This window comes from Diabrotica virgifera, chromosome 7 (assembly GCF_917563875.1).
Source record: "Diabrotica virgifera virgifera chromosome 7, PGI_DIABVI_V3a".
NCBI classification, from domain to species: domain Eukaryota; kingdom Metazoa; phylum Arthropoda; class Insecta; order Coleoptera; family Chrysomelidae; genus Diabrotica; species Diabrotica virgifera.
The window spans coordinates 185831998-185857034 of record NC_065449.1 but is presented as its reverse complement, the minus strand read 5'-3'; positions in this window follow the sequence as shown (position 1 = coordinate 185857034).

The following is a 25037-nucleotide window of genomic DNA, read 5'->3' as shown; positions in this document are numbered from 1 at the left end:
ATCTTATAATTGCGTTATTAAAATATGTAGATCTTTTTATAAATAACTTTTTTTCGTAAAATTAATAATAACTGAGTTATGATAATAAAAATAATGTTGGGTATACGTAATTTGAAAAAAAAAATAAAAAAACTTTTTTTTAATTAGAAGAATTTAATTGCATATTATAACATAAATATAAGAACTTTAAATTTAAAATTAGAGTTTTATCATAACAAAACTACCGCGCTAGAGTGACATCTTGCGGGTGTCGGACTCTACGATTTTGTCCGACAACGTAAATATGTTTATTATGATATAGTTACACATATTCAGAATTATTTAATTGAATCAGTATACTTGGTTTATAAAAATTGTTGTCTGCTTACTGTAGTCAATACGTTGTCAAACTATGTAGATCTTTTTATAAAGAATAACTTTTTTTCGTAAAATTAATAATAACTGAGTTATGGTAATTAATACAAATAATGTTGGGTATCCGTAATTTGAAAAAAAATGAAAAAAACTTTTTTTTAATTAGAAGGATTTAATTGCACATTATAACATAATTTTTAATTTCAAACAAATTTTCTCTATAACAATTTTTGATATTGTGAAATATAAAGGTACTTTCCTCTTGAGCGAGATTCATATTTTTTTACATACCTACGTGTAAAATTGATAAAATTTGATATCTTATAATTGCATCTTAGTTAGACTATGTAGTCGTTTTTATAAAGAATAACTTTTTTTCGTAAAATTAATAACAACGGAGTTCTCGTAATAAAAATGATGTTAAATATACCTACGTAATTGTTAAAAAAAATTTCAGTTAGAAGAACGTAATTCCATACTATAACATAATTTTTAATTCCAAACAACTTTTCTTAACAACAATTTTCGATATTGTGAAATATAAAGGTACTTTCCCCTTGAGCGAAATTCATATTTTTTGACATACCTCGTATACTGTCAATAAAATTTGATATCTGATGATTGAATCTTAGGTTTTAGACTATGCAGAGCAAATAACTTTTTTTCGTAAAATTGATAATAAAAAAGTTTCCCATATGGTTCCAAATTGCGCAGACACACTGTATATGTATTAATTAGGCCAAAAATACGAAACAATTACTATACGAAAAATACAATATTGAGTATAGTAAGCAGACAACAATTTTTATAAACCAAGTATACTGATTCAATTAAATAATTCTGAATATGTGTAACTATAATAATAAACATATTTACGTTGTCGGACAAAATCGTAGAGTCCGACACCCGCAAGATGTCAATCTAGCGCGGTAGTTTTGTTATGACAAAACTCTAATTTTAAATTTAAAGTTCTTATATTTATGTTATAATATGCAATTAAATTCTTCTAATTAAAAAAAAGTTTTTAAAATTTTTTTTTTCAAATTAGGTATACCCAACAATATTTTTATTATCACAACTCAGTTATTATTAATTTTACGAAAAAAAAGTTATTCTTTATAAAAAGATCTACATATTTTAATAACTAAGACGCAATTATAAGATATCAAATTTTATCAATTTTATACGCGGTATGTAAAAAAATATGAATTTCGCTTAAAAGTTAAGAACCTTTATTTTTCAATTAGAAGGATGTAATTGCATAATAAAGCACATTTTTAAATTACCAACAACTTTTTATAATAACAATTTTTAATATTGTGAAAAATAAAGCTACTTGATGAGCGATGAAGATATCAAATTTTATCAATTTTATATGAGATATGTTAAACAATATGAATTTCGCTCATCAAGTACCTTTATTTTTCACAATATTAAAAATTATTATTATAAAAAGTTGTTGGTAATTTAAAAATGTGCTTTAATATGCAATTACATCCTTCTAATTGAAAAATAAAGGTTCTTTACTTTTAAGCGAAATTCATATTTTTTGACATACCTCGTATAAAATTGATGAAATTTGATATTTTATAATTGCGTCTTAGTTGTCAAACTATGTAGATCTTTTTATAAAGAATAACTTTTTTTCGTAAAATTAATAATAACTGAGTTATGGTAATAAAAATAATGTTGGGTATCCGTAATTTGAAAAAAAAAATTAAAAAAACTTTTTTTGAATTAGAAGGATTTAATTGCATATTATAACATAATTTTTAATTTCAAACAACTTTTCTCTATAACAATTTTTGATATTGTGAAATATAAAGGTACTTTCCTCTTGGGCGAGATTCATATTTTTTTACATACCTACGTATAAAATTGATAAAATTTGATATCTTATAATTGCATCTTAGTTAGACTATGCAGACCTTTTTATAAAGAATAACTTTTTTTCGTAAAATTAATAACAACGGAGTTCTCGTAATAAAAATGATGTTAAATATACCTACGTAATTGTTAAAAAAAATTTCAGTTAGAAGAATGTAATTGCATATTATAACATAATTTTTAATTCCAAACAACTTTTCTTAACAACAATTTTCGATATTGTGAAATATAAAGGTACTTTTCCCTTGAGCGAAATTCATATTTTTTGACATACCTCGTATACTGTTAATAAAAATTGATATCTGATGATTGAATCTTAGGTTTTAGACCATGCAGAGCAAATAACTTTTTTTCGTAAAATTGATAATAAAAAAGTTTCCCATATGGTTCCAAATTGCGCAGACACACTGTATATGTATTAATTAGGCCAAAAATACGAAAAAGTTACTATACGAAAATTACAACATTGAGTACGGTAAGCAGACAACAATTTTTATAAACGAAGTATACTGATTCGATTAAATAATTCTGAATATGTGTAACTATATCATAATAAACATATTTACGTTGTCGGACAAAATCGCAGAGTCCGACACCCGCAAAATGTCACTCTACCGCGGTAGTTTTGTTACGACAAAACTCTAATTTTAAATTTAAAGTTCTTATTATTAATAAATAATTAAAGTTGTCGATCTCTTGTCCGACAAATTTACAGCCGCGTTTCGTTAGTCCGACAACGTAAATATGTTAATGACGCGGGACGCGGAAACGTGTCCAACCTGCACTCTAAATTTTTTTAGAAAGTGGTAGACTAGCTCAAACGAAGTAGTTAACTTTAAGACTTTTGTAATCATCTTTCAAAAAGGATGATGTACTGTGGACTATAAATCTAATATGTATTTATTTCGGGTTTTATATTTCTTATCGCAGACTAGGGATGGAATGCATTGATCGGTGCGGTGGATCGCGTAGAGGTATTAAAAATAAAAACAAGTTAAAAACAAATTGAAAAGTCAATAAATGTCCACACATAAATTAATCAAAAACCTGCTTATTTATTTAAACTAATTCAAAAATAACACTTTTACAAATAAAAAAAAGAATGTGTGTGTACTTTGTATGCACGTAAGAAGATATTCTTCTATTATATAATAGGTAATTTAAACGAAGTAAATATACTTAAAAGGTTATTTGTACTTATTTTATTTAAAAATCAAACTAACTTTCTTATCTACTTTCTTATCTTTCTTATCTACTCTTTCAAAAAAGAAGAATATCTTCAAAAATTATATAATAATATACTTACAATCATAAAATCTATAAAAAAAAATAAAAAAATAATAACTTCCTTGGGGCTTGAACCCACTTCACGTCTACCGCGCCGTATGAAAGTTGACGCCATTTCAAACTGCACCAAACTCTTGTATACGTCATGTGGGAATATACACAAACTAAACGTTTACACTTACACCATAAATTTATATGAATTTAATAAAATTATTAGTTTGATTTTTGTCGAAATAAAATACAACAAAATATAGAGTAAGAAAACGATATATGAGATGAAGATTTGTAGAAAGTTTGTTCGTAATCAGATTATGTAAATTAAAGCATTACCTACTAATAGGTAACTACATTATTTTGTTTACATTTTCCAAATAGATAGGTATTGAGACTATTAGGTATTTCCAACTGAAACATTTAGAATTACGTACCTGCGGCTTTTCAAAACTATTTAAAAAGTCACTATAATTATAAATTTGATTTTATTTCTGTCCACACATCAATAAAAACTAATATTATACAATATTTTTGTTTACGGATAACCTCCATATTGAACAATTATTGACAGATCATTTCAAAATTTCAACACCCAATTAGAGCCCGTATAACAACTAATACCATACTGTCGGTGTGCGCATGCGCGCGGAACGATCAAATTTTACCCTCAATCGATTCGCCGCTAAAGAATAATATCTTCAAAAATTATTCCTAGACGGCAATGAAACAGTTAGATAAGAATTTTTATAATTTACGTGGAGTCTTCGGCTTCAGTGGAAGTGGCGTCATCATAGGATACAGAAACATTTGACTTCTTGCTTACCGCATACATACTTCTGGCATTTTGAACAAACTAAAATTGTTTTTGCCCACTTATTGGTCTTTTTTCTTTTCGATTTTGCTAATCTGCACCATGAATGGTATCGTCCCTTTCCATTTTGGGATGGTGTTAAAGGTATTCAAGGGGGATTATCTATAGTCCACTGTCAAGTTTTTATAAAAACATTTTGGATTTTAACCCCCCTTCGTCCTTCTAGGGTTACAAGCATGACCTTTTTCACGATGATGATGATAATTATCACAGTTAAGTCAAAGACTTAATCGAAGGATGTTGGTCTTTATTTTTCGAAATAGTGTTGCAAACCCATCTTCTTCTTTAAGTGCCATCTTCGAGACGAAGGTTGGCAATCATCATTGCCATTCAGACCTTCGAAGCAGCTGCTCTGAACAATTGCCTTGAGATGCAACCAAACCATTCCCTCAGATTCTTCAACCAGGAAACGCGTCTTCTTCCTACGCTTCTCCTACCCTCTATTTTTCCTTGCAAACACATAGGAGCCCAAAAGTATATACCAGTTGCTATATGGTATTTTCAAAAAATTCCATCCAAAATAAAATTGATGTGTACGCGTATTTACAGCGCCTTTGAGTCAGATTTGTAAATTAATTTAAACATTCTAAAAAATGTAAAATTAAGCAGCAGTGTTAAACATTTAAAAGAATGCTGTCATAAATAATATACGTATAAAGAAATAAAATATTCATTTAATATGTATATAAAAAAAATGTCCGATTAGTTAACACTCATAATTATTTATCAGGTATTTCCTGTTTCGCGACAGATTCATAGGAATAATCTTCGAATATTTACCTAAAACGATCATTGATGTTATTATAATCAGTTAGATTATGTATGCTAAACAACACGCTCTTTGGTAAGACTCTAATAATAACTTTAACGCGGCAATGTTACGAGAAGTTAAAATTTAAACCATAAAATTTGAACAGCTGGTCTGTTCAAAATGTTTGATCTATTACATGGGTGGACATAAATTTTACGTCGTCTCTTTCAAATATAAATTCAGTTTTATTGCTTTGTACAATAATGTTCTTTTAGTCGCATCTTCAAAAAAATGTAAATAGTTTTTTTAAACATAAATATTCCGTCACTTATTTTTTTGTATAATTACTTTATTGACAGGGCGGATTTGTCAACAAGGGGCCTTTACATTTTAGTATAAAGCAATTGTAACATTGAAAAATATTTTAATTTTTTGAAGTTATACTTCTTTAGGCGCGATTGAGATTGAGGGTGAATTTATATTAATCTGCGCGCATGCGCACACCGACAGTATGGTATTAGTCGTTATACGGGCTCTGATTGGGTGTTGAAATGATCTGTGAATAATAAATAATTGTTCAATATGAAGGTAAACAAATGTATAATATATTAGTTTTATTATTGTGAGGACAGAAACAAAAAAGTTTATAATTGTAGTGACTTTTAAATAGTTTTTAAAGCAACAGGTACGTAATAATTGTAAATGTATCATAGGTACCTACCTATTTTAACCTACCAAAATACATAGTATGTAACACTTTTATTTACAAAATTTGATTACCAGCAAAATTTCTGTCAATATTCACCTAATATATTGTTTTCTTACTCTATGTTTTGTTGTATTTTTTAAATTCTAAATCATTTCAATTCAAAATCAAAATAATTTGATTTAATTCAAAAATGTCAAAAGTTTAATCCGTTTAGGTAGTCGATCTTCGCACATAATGACACATTGTCTCCGTGGCGAAGCATTTAATGCGAATGAACCCCAATACAACGCCAATACCAACCGCGCTGATAAGTTAGTTCGAATCCCAATAGAAACTTTTATTTTTTTATTTTTTTTTTATACATTTTATGATTGTAAGTATATTTATTATATAATTTTATTTTCAGAAAATACGTATTTAGTTAAAACATTTTCCGACAATTAATGTTCAGAAATGATTTGTGGCATTTTTAATGTGTTTGTGTGTGTTTTATTCTTTTATTATTTTAATTTTTGGCACTGCTTTAATAAAAATGTTTCAGAAATAGTAAATATAAATTAGTTTAATATTTAAATAAAATATAAATAAAAAGTATATTAATTTCGTTTAAAATCATATAATCATATAATAGAAATATAACTTCTTACGTGCGTACAAAGTACACACACACATTCTTTTTTATAACTTTCAATTGCCAATTAAAACTCATTATAGGCCGGAGTCCTATTGACAGATCACCGAAAATTTAATGTTTTTTCTACCATTAAAAATTGCTTAAATTTAAAGAACCATCTTTTATAGATATTTGAGAATGAGAATTAAAATTTACTAAATTATCTAAATTTGCAGCATTTCAGCATTTAGTTGAATGTGAATCTGTGTACAAGTTGACGCAAAGTTACACGAAGAGTTCAAAAAATATCGACTTCTGGTCACGCTGGGTGAAAACCTAGGATTTGCGAAGTCCAATCATTTGTTTTAAATTTACATTTTATCATATTTAGGAGAAATTATTCCGAGGTAACTAATATTTTAACGAATATTATTTTGGATGATAAATATAAAAATAAAGTAAAAGAAATGATTAAGAAGCAATATTATGTGAACTTAAAATTTAAACCATAAAATTTGAATGATCTGATCTCTTAATTGGAAGGATATAAATTTTATGTCGTCTCTTTCAAATATAAATCAAATTGTATGGCATTGTACAACAATAGTATTTCAGTCGGATCTAAAAAAATGTAAATGGATTTAAAGACATAAATATTTCGTCACTTGCTCCTTTTGTATTAACTACTTTATTGACAGAGCTGATTCGTCCACAAAGGGCCTCCACATTTTAGTTTATTACGACTGGAATATTAAAAATATTTTAATTTTTTTTTACAATTTTCATGCCCAATTAAAACTCATTATAGACCAGTGTCCTATTTATAGATCACTGAAAATTTTATGCTTTTTCTACCTTTAAACATTGTGTTAATTTAGAAAAAAATTTCCATAGATATATTAGGCTGTAGTAAATTGATTTATAATTTTTGTTGTATTATATTCCCAATATCCATTCAATAAAAAATTATTAACATCCCACAAATTTGCTGACTTCGTTTAGATTAACGCATTTAATAATAAAAGCTTCATATCGGCCCTCTTCTATCGTTTACTGGAATATTATTGTCAAGCAATGTTTATTATAAACTACACTGCGCGTCAGAGAAAACGGGCACCCCAAAAAATGGGTTATTTTTGATGTCTCATATCTCCTAAACCTGTTGTCCGATTTAAGTAATTTTTTTAATATGTTATAGCCTTATTCTTTAGCAATATCGCTGTAATAGCATTGTTGCTAAACAGGTAAATTTTCATTGTATACCGGGTGTACAAATGAATCTGTGTTTTTTTCTCAAAGTTTGCAACACCCTGTGGAATATTCTAGCATGTACAAAATACTGAAATTAAAACCCAACTCTAGCCTCAGGTTTTCTTAACATTATGTTTTTGATTCATTCACTTATGTTGGATAATACAAAAATTAGGTAGTTTAACAACTAGCCATGTTATTCATCAGTACAGGGTGTTTCTAAATAAGTGCGACAAACGTTAAGGGGTAATTCTGCATGGAGAAATAATGACCGTTTGCTTTACAAACATGTGTCCGCAAATGCTTCGTTTCCGAGATACGGTATGTTGAATTTTTTCTTGCAAACTGGCGATTTTAAGAGTTATTAAATATGTTAAGATGTAATCATGCTCTTACCCCCCTTTATATGTACAGTTTGGGTTTCACAGAGTCACCTAACTGTGAGTGTGGAGTAGAAGGTGATCTACTACATATTCTCCTCGAATGTTCACATCAATTAGTAAATATAAACAAATTTTATGATAATCTGAATATATTAAAAATTCCACTTCCCGTTTATCTGAACAATTTGATATTTTCTGAAGATATTAATACATTAAAAACAATTTACGAACATATCAAAAACTGTAAATATAGATTGTAGCAATAAAATTTATCCTGTATTTAAGTAATTTTGTTAAAACAAAGCAGGCATGTTAAAACATGCCTGCATGTTTTAAAGCAAAAAAAAAAGAAAAAAAAGCAAAAAAGGCAAAAAAAAGGATAAAAAAATAAGAAGATGTAAACCTCCGGGATGTTGAATCGGGTTTTTGTCTTAACGTAGTAAACAAAAAACAATAAAAAATAATAATAAAAAAATAATAAAAAAAACCAAATTAAAGATATAAAAAAATACAAAAAAAATAAATATGTACAAAAAAGATATTTACAAAAAAACAGTGTATTATTTAGATAATAATTTACAATATGTTAGTTTGGTATGTATTTAGAATTAAAAATACAGAAAAAATTCCTCTGATTGAAAAAACAAATTTGTTTGTTTTTAAAATAACAAAATGTCTGGCAAATTGTCTCGGAAAAGGCCATCAAATTCACACAAAAAAACTGACGATTTATTTATTGCCCTAAAACCGGTTGAGATATGCAATTGAAATTTAATAGGTTTTAAGAGATAGTTATTGCGCATTTTTTTTAACATGAAATTAAGAATTTTATATTCACCATTGGCGCTTTACATTACCTGTATGCACACTAATGATGAATATTAAATTCTTAATTGTATGTCAAAAAATGTGCAATAACTACGTCTTAAAGCCCACCAAATTTCATTTGCAAAACTCAACCGATTTTAAAGCAATAAATAAATCGTCAGTTTGTAAGAAAAAATTCAACATCCCGTATCTCGGAAACGAAGCATTTGCGGACATACGATTATAAAGCAAACTGTAATTATTTTTTAATGCAGAATTACCCCTTAAAGTTTGTCGCACTTATTTAGAAACACCCTGTACTGATAAAGAACATGGCTAGTTGTTAAAGTACCTAACTTTTGTATTATCCAACATAAGCGAGCAAATCAAAAAACAGAATGTTAAGAAAACCAGAGGCTATAGTTGGGTTTTAATTTCAGTATTTTATAAATGCTAGAATATTCCACAGGGTGTTGCAAACTTTGAGAAAAAAACACAGTTTGATTCTTACACCCGATATACAATGAAAATTCACCTGTCTAGCAACAATATTATTACAGCGATATTATAACAACAGGTTTAGGAGATACGAAACATCAAAAATGGCCGATTTTTTATGTGCCCGTTTTCTCTGACGCGCAGTGTACATATATTCATATGAATAACTCTCGGATATATAAATTGTTGAATCGTCATTATAAGTTTTATTTTACTGATCTATAAATAGGACATTGGTACTTTAGCGACCATAGCGTTATCAAAATTTGCAGAATTTCAGTGTTCAGTTCAATGTGAATCTGTGCACAAGGAAATAGGGATGCTTCGATTATTGAGTGGAGTAACAAAGAAGGATATCACTTAGGATGAATAATTAGAAGAAGTTTGGATGTGACCCAAGAAGAAGATGATTAGAGCATAATCAACGTCATCATGATGATCGCTTAAAGAAGAAATAGAAATTGTTAAATAGTCTAATAGTCTAAGATCCGAATATAGGTCGATCTGTACCCATTTGCTTACCGGATGAAACATTTTTTATGAAATTCCATACATAGACAAATATTTCTAGCATGGGTTGCCTATCAAAATCGTGTCATAGCTATCTTTAAGGGGGGGCGTAGGGGTTGAAATCAATATTTAAATCACATATTTTTTTGAAAGTATGGTAAAATTACTTTATATTTAAATTAAATAGGCATATTATTAAGGAATGTCTAAACAAAATATGTATATATACAAAATTCCAGGTGGGTCGGTCAAGTAGTTTTTGAGTTAGAATGTCTACAGCCGTTGAAAAAGGAAGTTTTGAGGAAAAACGTTTAAGTATTGTCAACTTTTATTTTCAATTTATTTTCTGTCTGTCAAATCGTAAAATGATGCACACCGGAATATCTTTTTGAATCGCGGAGTAACTCGGAGTCGAAGGTAACTCGCTTTGCAGCAAGTTCGCGCCAGCGCGCTTGAGCGTAGTGAGAAATGGTCAACAACTGTTCTCATTTTCTTTTGTAAATTACTCCGCGCTTCAAGAACATATTCCGGTGTGCATCGCTTTACGATTTGACAGACAAAAAAGAAATTAAAAATAAAAGTTAACAATACTTTCAACGCTTTTTCTCAAAACTGTTTTTTCCAAGGCTGTAGACATTGTAACTCAAAAACTACTTGACCAACCCACCTGGAATTTTGTATATATTTACTTTAGACGTTCCTTGAGGTAACGCTGACGAGATGTTTTTTGTTTTATGCTTATTTTTTGCTTAACAATAATAAATAGGTAGATTTTTGAAGATATTCTTTTTTAGCGACGAATCGATTGAGGGTAAAATTGTACATCAACCACGCGCCTGCGCACACTGACAGTATGTAGTTCATTGCTAATCTTTCAATTTAGGTATGTATGACAATGTATGTATCTGTAACCGTGCAAATAAGTCATTAAAAGAATATATTAGTGGTTTTAGGAAATGTATTATTTATTATAATTCTTGTGTTTTTGGATTTGTGTTTCCCTGTAGTAAAATAATAAAATATGTAGGCATAACATTTTTACAGTTTGTCGCTGTCGCCGTGTTGTGTAATTATATCCGAAACTTACGTGTCAATTCAAGTGGCTCGATGGCGTAGTTGGCAGAGCGGTGAGACAGAGAACGGAAGCACACGGAAGGTCGCGGGTTCTAATCCTTGGACGATTCATACTTTTTTTTATTTTTCGTTATTTTAATAAAAAATTTTTGAAAGTGGTAGATAAGAAAGTTAGTTTAATTTTTAAATAAAATACAAATAACCTGTTAAGTATATTTACTTCGTTTAAATTACCTATATAATAGAAGAATATCTTCTTACGTGCGTACAAAGTACACATACATTCTTTTTTTTTATTTCTGAGTGATCAAAAAGCCAAAATTCGACAAAACTAAAAAAAGCGTTACCTAGAGAAACTCATAAGCCAATAAAATCTTTTTGAATTTTTTGTTTACCATGATCCAATTATGAGTTCTCATGAGTCCACCGCAAAATCCATTGTTTTTTGAGGTGTCTTTAAAAATTTGCCAGTTGGCTTATTGTTCAATATTTTTCCTTGAATTTTTTTCTTGAATAATCTATGAATTGTACTGAATAAGCGTATTTAATTTAAATATAAAATAATTCTACCATATTTTCAAAAAAAAAAATGTGATTTAAATATTGATTTCAACCCCTACGGCCCTCATTAAGGATAGCTATGACACGATTTTGATAGGCAACCATGTAATACTAGAAATATTTGTCTATGTATGAAATTTCATAAAAAAAAATGTTTCATCCGGCAAGCAGATGTGTACAGATTGACCTATATTCGGATCTCGTACTAAAAGGATTAGTACAAAAACATTAAAAAGGCCAGGTGAGATACGTTTAATTAAACTGTCTGTTAATAAGGGATAAATATTAAAATAATTCGCTGTAAAACGAAATTAATAGACATATATATGTACACACTCTGAAGATCTCTAGTGAGAGTGAAAGGTACGTAAGGGTGTTTGTGGTTCTCTCTGAACAAACTGAAATATGAAAGACCTCTTAATTTCCTTTTACTGCGAATTATTCTACATTAGTTTTACTCCTGAGTATCGGAAATAAGTTTTTGTTAGAATTTGGCCATGATAAAAGACAGGTAATGAGGTACAACTTTTAGACCTCCCCGTTGTCCTCTTTTATTCATCGTTCGTTTGGTTTGCAAATAATGGAAACCACGAACCAGAACTTGGTGCCATTAGAGGTTTTATTTCTTCGGAAATAAAACTTTGAATTGTTGGTTAATATTAAGTTATGTAGGATTTCCTGAATAAACAATAATATACTTAAATGTATACTTTACCCCTAATGTATATCTTGTATAAATGGTTTGGTGACAGCAACATACCTGAAACAAACATATTATTACATTATTTATTTCAAGAAATAATATATATGTAGTATTATTTTTTTTATTTGCAAAATCCCCCTTTAACCTAATAAGGTTCTAGCAGAGCGGTAACACCTAATTACATTAGTATTATTGTTATTATTTAGTAAATAAAAATTGGACTTTTGCTCACAAGGACCCAGACTAAAACTGTTGCGTCCCTACAAGATTTTCATGCCTGACCTAACAACCTGTAGCGGACAGGAAGGGGCGTTTGAACCGTGTCGTTAGCGATATCCATCCAATAGTCAGGGTGATCTTCCTAAAGCTTTTATAGACAAGTCGAAAACGGCGGGTCCGTTGGAAGAGATATTCCCATGAGATTTTTTTTGCATAATCACATTCGTGAGACACCCCAACCATAAGGTTCAAAAAGTCGCCCACGAGAAAAGTGGTCCAATTTTTTTTACAATTTTTTTTAATCAAATTGCAAAAATCAATATTTTCGACCCGGACAATTTTTTTTAGATCTTTCGGACCATTCTGGACTGAAAAAGTGTCTTGTAATTTTTCTCTAAAGTTGATCGTGTTCGAGTTATAAGCAATTTAAAATTTGAAAACGCGAAAATGGCCATTTTTAAGACTTAATAACTCGGTTAAAGATTATTATTATGAAAGTCAGAAAGTGACTAAATCAAATTTAAAGCCCCTTCATAATCCTGAAGAAATTTGTGGCATTAATTTATTACTAAGCTGTTATTTTTATTTATTAATAATGAGCGGTAAGATCGTATTGACTCGGCTGTAAATGTGAGTGCGAGTGAGATTCGCCATTGGACTGCCTGAATGGCATCTCTTTCGCACTCATCATGGACGGCCGTCTAATACGTGCATGGCGCTCATTATTTTTACTTAAAAATAACAGCTTAGTAATCAAATAATGACAAAAATCTGTTCAGGATCTTGTAGGGGGGGCTTTAAACTTTGATTTAGTCTCTTTCTGACTTTCATAGTAATAACTTTTTTTGCACGATTGATCATTTTTGACTGTTTACCGTGACAGATTTTACGTCAGTAGGTGACATTTACTAGCAACTCGACGGTAAGTAATCCAACTCGACGGTAAGTACTCCAACTCGACGGTAAGTAATTCACTTACCGTCGAGTTAAAAAATCTCTTAATTTTAATTTATTTTTTGAAAGAATAAAGAAAACTAACGAATTATTTATTAATATTGAAACTTATGGTAAAATTTGTTAAATTATTTAATGAAATCCCACTTGTTTGGGCTGTGGTTTCACTTCTAACAGAAACTCCTGCAGAATCGCATTCATTAGTAGTATTACTAGTATTGCACAATATTTTTTCGGCAAAATCTATTTTATTTTGAAGAGAATCTTCTACATAGCTTTCTGCCACTGTCGATGAACACCAACCTCCATGACGCTCTAATCCGAGGACATCAACACCTTTATTAGCCAAAAGCGTTGCTGACGTCCTCCTGAACGAATGGCCACTATAGTTCTCGGGATTAGGCTAATTTAAGAATTTGGCAATTTGAGAAGGCCAGCCCCCGATTGTCCCTTTCCCTATTACTTGAGCACAACATTTTCCTTTGGCGTATCTTAAGAACAAATGATTTGATTTTACTTGTAATGGACGAAGTTTTATATACTTAAAATTATTGACAACTAAATAAAAACTCAATTCTCCATTGTTGTTATGCACCCTAGTTACTACCTAACAACCAAAGTATCTATCTTGATAAAATGAATGAAACTAGTCAATATGACGAAAATGTTTAATTTTATAATTTATAATGGTATCAAGCGTGCAAAAAACGTTATAAGCATGTCGAACGTTAAGGGTAACCGATCTCAGACAATAATATTGGAGTCGTCGCTCCGCTCCTCCTCCAAACAATTGTCTTCGATCGGTATAAAACCCTTACCGTTCTCCATACTTAATATACTATAACCGAGTTATTAGGCCTTGAAAATAGCCATTTTTCGTTTTTTTTTCAATTTTAAAATGCTTTTACCTCGAAAACTATCAACTTTAGAGAAAAATTATAAAAGACCTTTTTGATCCAGAATAGGCCAAAAAACCTAAAAACATTGTCCGGGCCAAAAATATTGATTTTTGCAATTTGATTAAAAAAAATTGTTAAAAAAAATTGGATCACTTTTCGCGTGGTCGAGTTCTTGAATCTTATTCTGGAATGTCTCACGAATGTGATTATGCAAAAAAATCTCATGGGAGTATTTTCTCAAAAGAACCCGCCGTTTTCGGCTTGTCTATTAAGATACAAAAATTATTGTTATATGTTTTACAGGGTTAGTTTTAAAGGTAAGATGCAAAAAATTAGTACCTATACTACAATCACAATAAAGATGCACTAGAAATAAACAAACCTAGAGACGTTGAACGTTGCGAGGAGCACTCCCAAATCATAATTTACAATGTGTATACATTGTAAATCCCAAATCATGATTTACAAAAATAAACAAACCAAGACACGTTGAACGTTGCGAGGAGCACTCCCAAATCATAATTTACAATGTGTATACATTGTAAATCCCAAATCATGATTTACAAACAAACAAACAAAAGTAAAACCACTTCTATGTAATAGGTATATTTACTAAAATTTTAAAAAATCCCAATGGATTGAATAAAATAGGTTCATTCAGAACGTTTTCGGACCTATCAGTCCATCATCAGTGAATTCATATATACTTGCTAACTAGCCCCAGAACCAAACAATGGTTTTATTTATAATTCAATTTACATTATAGTATGTATTGTAATATTGCAAAGGGTAAACGCCCATGTTAAAAGATTACCTCCAGGAACATGGTGAAACTCTAAACGAGAACCCTAACCAACCATATTGGGCCAACGAGGTCTGTCAAGTAAGGTCACAAGAATATTTCTCATGTTGTTAAATGTTGCTCCGGGCTTTGGGGCTGTCCATAAATCACGCGAGGTTCGAAAGGGGAAGGGGTGGGGTCCATAATTTTTTTTTTATTTTTTCGTCACACGTGTTCAAAAATCGAAAGCGGCATTGGTGTGACTGATAAAAAAAATTTCTATAAAAAATAGTTTTATTAACATTAGATGTTAATGTTAATGTAAAAAGTGTAATACTCTTCATGGTAAATTATCTTAAATTCTTAAAATAAGAAGGGACACTTGCGAAGTGTTTTGTTTCTAACCATGTGTTTCCACTAGGAATACTGACCCTGTCGCCGTCTCCTATTTTATTTATGGGGTTTTAGTCTGTACATGATGTATTATACCTATTATCTGATGAATTGGTAGTCTTGTCAGTTATTCTGTTGTTTTGGCACTGAATACATGGGTAAACAGTAGGGTGGTGCGAAAAAAGTCAAGTTGATATTTCCGTATCGCTATAGTGCGGAAAAGTTGCGATTGGTAATTACAAGAAAAACAAAAAATTAATTATTTAAATCGGACTTTATCTTCCGATCCCGCAACGGACCTAAAAATTATGAAAAAAATGAAATTTTACCTTTTTTTCAAAATTTTTTATTTATCCTTCGAGTACGTGTTATTTATCGCTATAGTAAAATTTATTTACACTTTGCATGGTTGATTACTAAAAAAATTGTTTTACGCATTTAACGGATATTTTCCTATCCCGCAAGGTCAATCAAAATCTATAAAAATTTGAAATTTTTGTTGATTTTGAAAAATTAAAAAACATTTAGTTATCTCATTTTTTTGTTACATTGTGAAGCTCTTCGCTTGTTTAAATATTGTATGACAATATTTAAACAACCCAGATCTCAAAACGAAGGGGTGATTGCACTTCTAGCTCCACACGCACCCTTCTCTCCAACCAACCAATGATTGTGTGTTTTTTACATTATTTACATTATGTGCATTTCTTTTTCATCTGTTTGTGTCCAGCTCTCAAACACCAACTTTGCATTGTGATTTCTTGGTAAAATCTGGCAGCATAGACCTTGATTTAAGTGTTGTCCTGATTCATCCATCTCTTGATTGAGTCCCACATAATATAATACATTAGCATTAGACGATGCTTCCGTGGCCAACTTTAGACACCGCTCATCAGCTGGCTTGTGGCAGGGATAGTTTTGTACATTCCAGTCTGACATGTCGCCCGATGTAGTACAGGGAGTTATATCTTCATTTGAAACTCTTCCAGAAATTGGTGGAGAAGATAGTATTACAACATTCCAGTCTATTATTTTAGTTTAGTCCTGTGCTTCAAAATTTCAAGTAGTAGGGAGAAAGGAAACATATTAGAAAGCTAGGGCTAAGGATAGTGTTAAAAGCCGGACAGACTAAAGCCAAGGGCAAAAGTATTAGAAATTTCATCCCTCCTACTATAAATTTTCAAGCACAGGACTACACTGAAATAATAGACTGGAATGTTACAAAACTATCTTCTCCACCAGTTCTTCGAAGAGTTTCAAATGAAGATATAACTTCTTGCATTACATCGAGAGACATGCCAGACTGAAATGTAGAAAACTATCCCTGCCACAATCAAGCTGACGAGCGGTGTCTAAAGTTGCTCAAGGAAGCATCGTCTAATGCTAATGTATGTGGGCCCCAATCAACAGATGGATTCATCAGGAAAACAATTTAAATCAAGGTCCATGCTGCCAGATTTTATCAAGAAATCACAATACAAAGTTAATGTTTAAGAGCTGGACACAAACAGATGAAAAAGAAATGAACATAATATGTACATAATGTAAAAAAACACACACTCATTGGTTGGTTGGAGAAAGGGGTGCGTCTGGGGCTAGAACTGCAACCACCCCCTCGTTTTGAGTTCTGGGTTGTCTAAATATTGCCATACAATATCTAAACAAGCGATGAGCTTCACAATGTAACAGAAAGATGAGATAACTAAATGTTTTTTAATTTATCAAAATCATCAAAAATTTTAAATTTTTATAGATTTTGATTGACCTTGCGGGATCGGAAGATATTAGCGAATAAATTATAGAAGACTATAGCGATAAACAAAACGCACACGAAGGATAAATAAAAATTTTTGGAAAAAAGGTAAAATTTCATTTTTCTCATAATCTTTAGGTCTGTTGCGGGATCGGAAGATAAAGTCCGATTTGAATAATTCTTTTTTTGTTTTTCTTGTAATTACCAATCGCAACTTTTCCGCACTATAGCGATACGGAATTATCAACTTGACTTTTTTCGCACCACCCTAGTAAACAGGGTTGCTAGGTCAGTTTTAATTCTTCAGTACTTTTAATTTTGTATACTAAAATTAGATAATACTTATACATACGTGTATTTTATAGATACCTAAAAATAGATTTTTTGTAGATACTAAAAAATACACGTGATATAGGGGGGTGGTTAGCCTTAAACCTCACCATGTATCACCAAGGGTGAGGGAGGGTTAAAAAGTGCCAAAAAAACATCACGTGATTAATGGACGGCCCCTTTTCAATTTTAGATCGTATTTCGGTTGTTTGATCCCATTTCGAGTTGACGACTGTTCCAAGGTATATAATATAATATACGAGTCAACGTGTTGAATTAAGTGATTTTTTACTTTCAATTGTATTATTACAAAAACAATATTTTTTACTTGTGTTTTTGAACCTTGAAAATCGTCATCTTTCACTCTTTTTTCAGTTTTAAATCGTTTATAACTCACAAACGATCAACTTAATAGAAAAATTACAAAAGTCCTTTTTTGTTTAGAATGATCCAAAAAATCTGAAATATTTGCCCGGGTCGAAAGTTTTTTTTTATTTATAAAAAAAGTCATTTTTTAATTATTAATTAATTATAGTCAGAACAAAATTAGATCGGGCACCCCTTGCTTTTTTTAATTGTTGACATACTAAATTACAATAGATATATCCAATAATATTTATCCACATAGCTTAGATCGGCCTTATATCGGATCCTCTACTATAATATACATAATATAGCGAAATATGTGGGAGACTGAAACGGAATTGGTTAGTCTGAGTTTTAGCATAATCACTTATTAGAAATTGAAGTTTGAATTGCCGATCTTTTATTTATACTACTATTGTACACATCTCAGTATGTCAGGATAAAATACATGTTATTATACCTTATTCCATCACAATGAGAATTCGACAAAGAAAGTATTATTACGAAAATTTGCAACACAATAACCATAAAAACGTCCCCAAATTACCCGGTAACTCGTACTCCCCGATCAACAGTTGTCCGCACTATGGCCGAGTTTACATAGTGAGACACGCGATATCTCATGACCCACGAAAATACCATAAAAATAAATTGTATATTCAACAAGCGACTCCCTTTTGTCGTACGTGTTTCGCTTTTTATAACTAAACGTCATAAAAGGAATAGAGACCTTTTTTCTAGTATTTTATAGGAAACATTTCTTGTCAAAGAATGGACAATACGAAAGGAATGGTACAAGTTAAAATGTGTATTATCATTTTATTACGAGTGTATTATTTTTTCTTTATAGAAAATTAGAACCAATAATAATTATTATTAGACATGCAGTGATCAAGTAAAGGAACATAAGGGTTTTTAATAGCAGTCTAGGTTAGTTATTGGTTTCACTAGGGAAAACGGCGAACACAAAATACGTAATAGTCCAGGGCGCATCTGTTTTGAGATGGACGTTGAGAGGTGACTCATATTTTTTTGCAGAAATTGCTTGAAAATAAATCAAGTAATAATATTTGAGATATCCTCCCTCTCAAAAAGGTCCGGAACATTGTTTAAATAATCAAAATGTCAAAAAATTAAGGAAAAATTCGATTTATTCTTCGTTTTTTGATTATAACTTTAAAAATATTCACTTCCGAGAAAAGTTGTACTAGCATAAAAGTTGCATAATTAAATTTTCTACAATATAGGATTGCGAATAATTGCGACAAAACTAGAATTATGCTAGAATTGGGGCCTTCATATTTTATTTAGAAAAACTTTATGACATAATAAAACAATACTGTTAAATTATTTAAGATCGGTTTAATATATTTTGCAAAATAAATTTTGCAATCCAGCTTTCGCAAAAAAAAATCATTTTTCCAAAATGTTGCAGGACTGAAAATAAAGCAGATAGCAAGTTGATTTTTTTTTACATATAGAAGAATACTGAACCTTTAATTTGCAATTCGCAAAATTAAAATCGTTTAACTACCACGGCGTCAGCAATTTTTTTTAAATAAACAATAACAGTCCGTTCTTTAACGGAAAAATATCGCAAAACCTCTAAATTTTAAAGAACCGCTTAGATTGACATGAAATTTGGCACACGCATAGCTAATATGTCAAAGAAAAAAATGGATATTGTGCCGATATGTGCTTTTGCCCTGGGGGTGATTTTCACCCCCTCTTGGGGGTGAAAAAATATTCGTCCAAAGTAAGTCAGGAAATGGATAAACTGGCTAATTTTAAGTAACTTTTGTTCTATGGAGTTTTTTCACTAAGTCAATACTTTTCGAGTTATTTGGCAGTGAATTTGTTCATTTTTTCAACAAAATAACCAAGCTTTTAGACGGTTTTTCGCAAATAACTCAAATATTAAGTATTTTGTCGAAAAAACATTCTTAACAAAATTATAGCCTGTAAAAAATTTAAAAAAATGGTGTATATATCACGTCTCTATACCTAGTAGAAGCAGAGTTATAGCTAATGAAAAATAGGTTCATATTCGTCAAATTCCAAATGAAATATTTTCACGTGAAATAACCAAAAATGAAGCACATTTCAGGAAAAACTCATTACAACTTTTTTAAAGTGTTTAAAAAAAGCTTCATTTTTGTTTTATAAAAAAAATTTCTAGCATAAAAAGTAACAAGTTACGCTCAAAATAATGTTAGTCCCTGTTTGTTTTGGTAAAAAAATCGAGAAAATCACCCCCTAATTAGTATCTTAAATGAACTTAATCGTTACGACTTCACAAGTTTCTTGACTCGTGTATGTATTGTTTATATGATCTGTAAGTTTCATCGATTCAAAGTCCTTATTAATGAAAAGGCTGTAGTTAAAAGGGGTTGAACGAGTCACTGATCACGAATATATGCAAATTTAGAAACACCAAATCTTAATCAATTTTTATCTAACAGAAAAACAAAAAAATACATGATATTCAGAATAGCAATGCTGACTTTTTTTGTTTTTCGAGATTTTTGGTATCTCTAACAATTTTTAAGTTATTTTGAAAAAAAGCATATTTTTCAAAATTAAAATTTTTAAAAATTTTACTTTGAAACCAAATTTTTTCAAAAATATGCACTTTGAATCAATAAAACTTACAGATCATATAAACACAACATAAGTAAAATAATTTGTGGAGCAGTAACGATTAATTTCATTTAAGTTGCTAATTAGGGGGTGGTCTTCCCGATTTTTTTTGCCAAAACAAAAAGGACCAACTTTATTTTGAGCGTAACTTGCTTAAATTTAATGCTAGAAACTTTTTGTATACAGAAATAACAGAAATAAATATTTTTTTATAAACAGTTTAAAAAAGTTAAAAGGGGGTTTTCCCAAAAAGTGCTTATTTTTTTGGATATTTCACGTCGAAATATTCTATTTGAAATTTGGTGAATATGAATCTATTTTTCATTGGCTATAACTATGGTTCTACGAAATCCAGAGACCTAACGCGTACACCATTTTTTTTAATTTTTATAGGCTATATTTTTGCTAAGAAAGTTTTTTTCGACAAAAAACTTACTTTTTGAGTTATTTGCGAAAAACCGTCTAAAAATTTGGTTATTTTGTTGAAAAAGGAACATATTCACTCGCAAATAACTCGAAAAGTGTTAAGTTGGCGAAAAACCTCTATAGAACAAAAGTTACTTAAAATTAGTCAGTTTACCCATTTCCGGATTTATTTTTTACATATATTTTTTCACCCCCAAGAGGGGATGAAAGTCATCCCCAGGGCAAAAGCACACATCGACACAATATCACTTTTTTTCTTTGACATGTAAGCTATACGTATGCCAAATTTGATGTCAATTCAAGCGGTTCTTTAAAATTTAGAGCAAAAATTCGGCGTTCGATTTACACAAGTTGATTTCCACCAAAATTTCTTCGAATCTTTATCTAATATAATATTTTCTTACTCTATATTTTGTTGTATTTTAATATTTGAATTACACAAAAATCAAACCAATTTGGGTATTGTTTGTGAAATATTGTTTAAACAATTGCATATGTTTGAAAATAATAAACTTTTATTCTCAAGTTAAAATATATGAACAAAGAAAGTTTTTGCTAAAAAAAGGTATTATTAAGGACGTAGTATGTGTTTTTATTTTGCAATAAACACATTTATTTATTTATATCGAAATGTACTAAAAATTAAAATTTATCAATCATTATCAAAGGCCATTGGAATGCCCAATCAGAGCAAACGTATCCGCTGTACTGCGCATCTCACCAAAAATTAATGTTTATTTAAAAAAATTCCTGACGCGTTGGTAGGTAACCGATTTTAATTTTGCAAATTGCAAATGAAAGGTACAGTATTCTTCTACATGTAAAAAAATCTTTCAAAAATAAACTTTCTGTCTGCTTTATTTTCAGTCCTGCAACATTTTGAAAAAATGCATTTTTTGCGAAAGCTAGATTGCACAACTTATTTTGCAAAAACTATTGAACCGATCTTAATGAAATTTGCCTCTATTATTTTATTGTATTATAAAGTTTTTCTGCGTAAAATATGAAGGTCCCAAGTTTAGCATAAATGGTTGAAAAAAGTAAAATGCAAATACTTGTTTTTTTATGATTTTTTCGCAATTACATATTGCTATTTTGCAACAAGGGTGACAATGTTTAAAATTTTTAACCAATGCTATCTTGTAGGAAATTTAATTAAGCAACTTTTATGTCAGTGTAACTTTTCTCGGAAATAAACACTTTTAAAGTTATAATCAAAAAACGAAGAAAAGAATCGAATTTTTCCTTCATTTTTTGACATTTTGATTATTTAAACAATGTTAGATTGTTAATCTTTAGTTGGAAAAAATGTAATAATTAGGCTAAGACTTACCTAATACCAAAGCCTAAGCGTTGTTTAAAATAGCACCATCTTGATACATATTTTAGATTATAGCAATATATTCCCACAAAACCAATTCCCTAAATAGAGCTCAGTATTTTCAACTGAACACAATATTCATTTATATCCATTCATTGAGACTTTTTTATTATGTTCATTCGTCACTCTCTAGTTGTGCCGTTTTTATACACATTAAATATTTTAGAGCGTTGCCAGCCACCAATAAATCAAGTTCTATTAGTAAAACAATTTATTCCAAAGCTTACTATCGTTAATTTAGAACGGCCGCAGAGGAAACGAACGAGCACATTTTACTGTACGACTAATATTTATTGCGTGCATACATATAAAATACAAAAACTACTTACTGTCAAAGTTCGTACCATGACATGATGTGTCACAAATTATATCAGCATAGGTTAACTACAAACGCAGGGTTTCCTTTGTCTTTTTTGAGTGATTCATTAGGAGGCTTACGAGGTGAAACATGCATTATAAACCTTGAAAACACAATATGAAAGCCAGGGGTGTGAAACGTTTAGTATACTACAGTGCTATCTGCAGCGTATAAGAAAACATAATAGTCCAAGAGGCAGCGCTGAAAAATCTCTTTGAATTTACTAAAGCTAGATTTTTCACGGTTGATTACTGTGATTGTGTAGAGAAACATACTGCAGTCGGTCAAGCAAAACGTAGAACAGGGGTTACTGAGAGGGTATCAAAGTTGCTTTCCTACGAAGGTATTAAATTCATTACTAAGGCTGAAAATCAGTACACACATTCTAAATTAAATATAAATAAAAGTTATTATAGTTGGTCAGCTGTATGACGGGACATAACCGGTCGGTCGGCCCCAATGAATGTACAGGGTTATTCACTATATTTTGACCCCCTTGTAAACTGCTTTATTTACAGAATTAGAAAAAAATGTAAAACACAAAAGTTATTCGATTTTTTAATTATGAATTTTTGAAATATATATTCTAATAGTGACGTCATCCATTAAGGCGTGATGACGTAATCGGCTATTTTTTTAAACGGGAATAGGGGTCGAGTGCTAGCTCATTTGAAAGGTTAGTCAATTCCCTATTCAGTAATATAATCATTAACATAATTAATTATACAGGGTGTCCAAAAACATTTTTTTTAATTAAATTAATTGTTTAAATTATAATTCAAACATTTTTTTGGACACCCTTTATAAATAATGATCTTAATGTTTATAGTACTGTATAGAGAATTGAATAACCTTTCAAATGAGCTAATACACGACCCCTATTCTCATTTAAAAAAATAGTCGATTACGTCATCACGCCCATATGGATGACGTCACTAGTACGATATATATGTCAAAAAATCATAATTAAAAAATTGAATACCGTTTGTATTTTACATTTTTTTCTAATTCTGTAAATAAAGCAATTTACAAGGGGGTCAAAATATAGTGAATAACCCTGTTTATTCATTGGGGCCGACCGACCGGCTCTGTCCCGTCATACAGCTGACCGACTATAATAACTTTTATTTAAATTCAATTTAGAATGTGTGTACTGATTTTCAGCCTTAGTAAATGGATTTAATTACAAAAGACTAAGTTTTCAATCTAATGGCATATAAAACAACATAATGTTATTCTATATCCCACCAGACTGAAAACAATGGGAACCTTCTCTGGTTATTTAAGGGATTAAAGGTCATCTCTAAGGATTTAATTACCTTCGTAGAAAAGCAACTTTGATACCCTCTCATTAACCCCTGTTCTACGTTTCGCTTGACCGACCGCAGTATGTTTCTCTACACAATCACAGTAATCAACTGAGAAAAATTTAGCTTTAGTAAATTCAAAAAGATTTTTCAGCGCTGCCTCTCCGTCTATAATAGGCCAGGGTAATCAGGCAAAAATATATCCTGTTCATGACACTTTAACAACCAGAGTACTGATGCATTTTTTCGACAGGTAATACCTATAAAAACAAATTGCAACTATTTTCTGCGTAAGATCTGGCGGCCATGTTTATTTATAAACACTTTAGTATCAAGAAACGGCCTTTTTTCCTTTTTTTCTTCAAATCGATGGAAAACAGTGAACCTTATGGTTTTGTTAGTACAAAAATCATCGAGAGCATGTAATAAGCTATAAAATGTCTTATTATAAAGGTTGATATATTCATTTGTTGTTAAGATAATTGCGAAAAAGGTCCAAATTACAAAGAAATTAATTTCGCAATAACTATTGTAAAAATTAGTGTATAACTTTGAATTTTTTGTCAAATGAGGGTTCTTTGGTGCTTAATATGTGACAAAAATTTCAAAGCGATTAATTCAATTCTTTAATTTATATTTAAATTGTTTATCCCAGAGAGCATTTTTTTTTGCAATAACATAAGTTAGAAAAAAAATGAAGTTAGAACCATTCCACAGGTGTAAAATGAAAGAGCATGAGCTATATTTTCAACTTAGTTTAAAAAAGGCGAATAAAAAATGCATTTATTAGTAATAAATAATTATGCAAAAGTATCGTAAATCTTTCCTTATAAACTTTTTATTTTGTTATATAAGAAATTATATAAATTTATTACAATTTTTTATCAATTATGATATAAATAACATTATTTGGTAGTTGTGCACTTAAAACAAGGTAAAAAAGTTAATTTTTTTTAAAAAGTTATTCAAAAAGTTTT